This window comes from Sminthopsis crassicaudata, chromosome 1, assembly GCF_048593235.1.
Source record: "Sminthopsis crassicaudata isolate SCR6 chromosome 1, ASM4859323v1, whole genome shotgun sequence".
Lineage (NCBI taxonomy): Eukaryota > Metazoa > Chordata > Mammalia > Dasyuromorphia > Dasyuridae > Sminthopsis > Sminthopsis crassicaudata.
The window spans coordinates 448,581,279-448,586,782 of NC_133617.1; positions in this window are offsets into that span (position 1 = coordinate 448,581,279).

The window sequence follows — 5,504 nt, forward strand, 5'->3', positions numbered from 1 at the left end:
AAAATGGATCATTTGGTCCCAGAAAATCTCTCCCTCTCAGAAATCCAAATAAAACATTAAAAACTCTCTAATCTCTATCTTGCCTCAGTTTCTCCAGTATTACACTGGCTGTGTGACCCTAGGCAAGTCATTTAACCTCTTAGAATGCATCAAGCAATTTCTCAAGACCAGGAATTCACAGAGATGGGGAAGAAAAGATGCAGCTAACAGCTTTCTATTCCATCTAATTCTTCTTTCTTACTTAGGTGAGAAACCAATTGTTTCTACATTGTTGAAAGACTGAAAGTGCTCTTAGCAACCCCTACATTTGGCAAAGTGGTTGATGATGTCCCATTGTAATTAAAATTCTGTTGAAATAAAGCCCAGAAAAATATTTCCTTACTGGCCTTTTTCTGATAAATTCCTTAAAATAAAAATCCTATCTAACAAATGGAACTGCTTCATATGAATCATGCTCTATTAAAAAAAAAAAATGGACATGAGTATTCACTCACACTAGAATTTTCTCCCTCTCTGAGTTTTATCTGTAGTATATTCAAAAGTTTCAAAACCCCTCTCCAATGTAGGCTCTACCATAAAGGTGCTAATCCTCCCTGATCCAGCTGTGAACACCTCTCCTTGGAACGATAAACCATACTTCTCTAATGCACTTACTATATGTTATCATAAGATCACATATTTAGAAATGGAAGGGAAATTCTAGTCCAATCTTCCTATTTTATAGCTGAGAAAACAGCCTAGAGAAATGAATTAAACTATACAAGGTGGTAATTGGCAGATCCTTTGATTTTGTTCTTAGTAAATTTATGAAATAAAATAATAAAAACAATAAAATATAGCATAGCATAATTTAAAAACGACTGCACATGAAACTCTATGTATTATTTGCTGTTATCCTTGGTTCCAACCCTCCCTCAGTATCACTCAAACAGTTGAGTTCATTTTCCTCTTCCCAATAGTCATTGGTTTGGATCCAAATACCTTACTACTGCTTGACAAAGTCTGTTAAGTCTTATTGTTTGTCCTGATGCTCTTTTTCTGGAAGAGCTTTTTCTTTTCTGATGCTCTTTTCAATTTCCTCTGAAATTTCCTTCTTTAAAAGTTATCTCCCTACTACTACATACCTCTCAGATGAAGGGGGCCTATATCCCAAAGAGATCTTAAAGGAGTGAAAGGGACCCACATGTGCAAAAATGTTTGTGGCAGCCTTTTTTGTAGTGGCAAGAAACTAGAAACTGAGTGGATGCCCAACAGTTGAAGAATGGCTAAATAAAGTTACGGTATATTAATGCTATGGAATATTATTTTTCTATAAGAAATGATCTCATAAAGGTTTGGAGAGACTTTCATGAACTGATGATAAGTGAAATGAGCAGAACCAGGAGATTATACAAGGCAACAAGATTATATGATGATGGACTTGGCACTTTCCAACAATGAGATGACTGAGGCTAGTTTCAATGATCTTGTGATGAAGAGAGCCATCTACACCCAGAGAGGACTGTGGGAATTGAGTGTGGATCATAATATAACATTCTCACTCTTTTTGTTATTGTTCGCTTGCATTTTGTTTTCTTATTAATTTTCTTTCCTTTTTTATCTGATTTTTCTTATGCAATAAGAATTGTATAAACATGTTTACATATATTGGATTTAACAAACTTTAACATGTATAATATATATTGAATTGCTTGCCATCTAGAGGAGGGGATGGAGGAAGAAGGGGAAAATTTGGTTATGCAAAGATCAATGCTGAAAAATCATCCGTCCATATGTTTTGAAAATAAAAAGTAATTAAAAAAAATATATATATATAGGGATCTCTAGTCTTAGTACAATACCTGGAATATAATAAGAGGTTAATAATTGATTTTCCATTTCTATTCTATCAAATAAAATTTGGTTCATTAGTCTATCTTAAGATACTTTTAGATCTTGAACTTTTCATCCAAACTAATTAACTATCCTTCCCAGATTTATTCCAGTCATACATTTTTTAAGTATTGTACTTCATGCTTTCATCCTTTTTTTTTTGTCCCTGGACCTGTGATTAAACTGATGATCCAGTTCCCTCTGGTAAGTACCCCCTCTGAAATTTATTGTCTTAAAAAGTTGTCTGGGGGCAAAGACAGGTAAAGGATATGCCCAGTGCCTTCTAGTCAATATATGAACCCAGGCTGTCATTCATTTTTTTCTTCATTTCTCCTGAATCAGGGTTTGCACATTTTCTTTGAAGCATTCCATGAGCAGCCTGGAACTCAAGTTCTCTGGCACTGTTCACTCTCAGAGGCTACCTACCCTGTCCCTGAAACATTTTGCCCCAACACCAATCATTCCAACTCTTTCAAGTTAGTACCTTGCTTTCTACCCTTTCTATGATACCCAACAGAAGCTTCATTATTTCATATCTGAATATCTCTAATATTTGCACCTTTTGGGGAGCAGCTGGGAATGAAGTTCAATTTACATTTCTGAAGGACTTTGTGTTGGAATAGTAGGATTATAAATCAAGTCAAGAAGTATTTATTAAATGCTTATTATGTGCCAGTCTCTCCGTTAAGTGCTGGGTATATGAATACAAGTCAAAAAGAAAATCAGCCTCCACCCTTAAGGAACTTATATTCTTATAGGGGGAAACAACACACAAAAAGCATCAGAAAGGAATGGAAGAGATATTTATGCAGAGACACAGTAGTAGAGTCTGAAGAATGAGATGTAGCTGGTCTAGGTTCGTTCTCAAAATAGAGCTTTCAAATGGAAACTCACTGAGAGAGGGGTGTTGCAGCGGTAGAGAGAGAAGGTATGGTGGCAAATTTACACACTTGGAATTTGAGAAATTGCAATAAACAATGAGTCACTGAATTTGGCAGGAATAATGGTGGATACTTTATATTATGTATTAGGAAAGGATTCTCAGGTGTCTGATGGCACCAAAGAGACAGACATTAAGAATTATTGGGAAACATGGAAGGATTAAGAAGCATTTATATAGTACCTATTATATTCAAGACACCATGCTAAATGTTCTTAAAAATATTATCTCCTTAGATCCTATGGGATTAGTGCTGTGATTATAATAATTTTGCATTTTCAAAACTGGGACAAGTAAATGTAAAGTGACTTACTAAAGTAACTTACCCAGGGCCACACACTTATGAAATGTTTAAGATCTGAACTTGTGTTTTCCTAAGTTCAGGCCCATTATTCCATCTATTGTGCCAGTAACTACCTCTAATTTGTGTGAATTATGCCAAAAAGGCCATTTTAATTTATTACCATTTTGGGTTTTTTTTTTTTGTTGTTCAGTTATTTTTCTGACCATTATTTGAGGTATTCTTGGCAGAAAAAGGAAGCAAATAGAATAACATGACTCGTCCAGGGTCACACAGTGTGTAAGGTCAGATTTGAACTCAAGAACATGAGTCTTCCTAATTCCAGATCCAGCACTCTATCCACTGTAACATCTAACTACTCTAATATTCATTACATTACCCCAACATTCACTAGTACAGAAAAAAATGTATTAATTTTTAGTGTCTTCTGATCAATGTCCAGGAGCTGTAAATTTGAAAGAGAGAAGGTTTACTGGGAATCCAAGCCACTGACAAGGGCAGCTACTGACTGATTTCTTCACACTCCCTCTCCATTCCTTCAAATTGGTCATTGGTATTGATATGGAAGCCAATCAAGTAAGTAAAGTTTTATCATCACAATGTATAGTTGGGGGTACCTTTTGTTTGTTTTGAATTTGGGGAAGAGAGAGAGGGTGGGAGTGAGGAAGGGAGAAGGAGAGAGGGAGAAAGAAAGAAAGATGAGGGGAGAGAGAGAGAGAGGAAGGAAGGAGGGGGAAAGGAGGGAGAGAAAAAGAGAGAGAATGAGAGAGAGAGATAGAGAGAGAGAGAGAGAGAAGGAGGGAAGAAGGAAGGGAGGGAAGGAAGTAGAGTAGGTAGTCTTTGCAGATCATGTAGCAAATAACAAATAGATGGACAGTTTGGTTTCATTGCAGAAACTCCTGAAAATCTAAAACCTATAAGATCTGTGAGACTTTCTATAGAAAATATATAAGAAGATGTGGATAATAAATTATGAATCATTACACATACAATGCATCACAATTTCATTGAAATATTGAAATTTATATCTGAATGCCTTTCAGATGAGGCATTTAATGGATAATCCTGAGGATTGCTGAGATGATTTTAACAGTAATCCTTAACATGTTGAAGTCATGGAATCTTTGGCAGCCTGGTAAAGCCTATGAAGTAGTTTTTACATATATAAAATAAAATACAAAGGATTTCAAAGGAAACTAATTATATTGAGATAAAGATATAATATTTACCTATATATATAAATACAAATATAAGATACAGTTATATAAATATTATATGAGGCTATTTCTCTAGTCACCAAAACACATTATTTAGTATAAGTTTGCATTTGCATATATCTATATGTTATATACATACCATATATGTTTATATGTATATTATATATACACAATACATGAACACATGTAAACACAGTATGCACTGAACCATCTGGACACATGTATTGTGTGTTATATGGGTCTTTTTCTTCTTTCTCTTCTTCATCTCTGTCCCCTGCCTTTTTTCTCTCTCTCTCCCACAAGTCACTGCTAATTTTAGCCCATAGCTCACAGACAAGGTCTTACGTGTGAGGGTTCTTTTCAATTATAGATAAAATGAGCAATATTACTGAGATGGCACGGTATGCCCTCAGGAGCATACTAAATGACACCATGACAAATGTCCATCTTCCTTAATTTGCAGAAAGAATGAAGAATGTTCTGCTGTAATATTGCCTGACTTGCTTCATCCTTCATCTTAAAAATCGCTTCTTGATCATGTGACCCTGGCACCTAACTCAATAAATTCCATTGAATTTCCTCCCTATTTCCTCTAGAATCAAACTAAAAAAGTCTTTGGAATCTAAAACTCCTCACAAACCAGTTCATCCAGTCTTTTCATGCTTTTTTTCCCTTCCACACTCTGTGATGCAGCTACACTGCATAGGTTGTCCTTACATACACAAACACACAGTCCTTAATTTCCTGATTCTGTAGACTGTATTTGCTCTAGCTCTTCCCTGGAATGGTCCCTTGGGGCCTCCTTCAAGACTCAGCTCAAATCTTTTCGGGCTGAAAGAAGCCCTTCCTATAGTACCTTTTATTTATACTATTCATATCTTCTATGGACATTGTTATTTTCATGTTGTCTGAATCATTAGAATGTGAGTTTTTTGAGACTATTTCTAATTTCTTTTTCTTTTTATCCCTAAGCAGTTAGCAGTTTCTAGCATATTTGACTCTTTGTGATCTCATGTGAGATTTTCTTGGCAACCATACTGAAGTGGCTTTCCATTTCCTGCTCCAATTCATTTTATAAATGAGGAACTAAGGTAAATGGGGTTAAATGACTTGTCCAGGGTCACACAGATAATAATTATCAAAGGCTGAATTAGAACTCAGGAAGATGAATCTT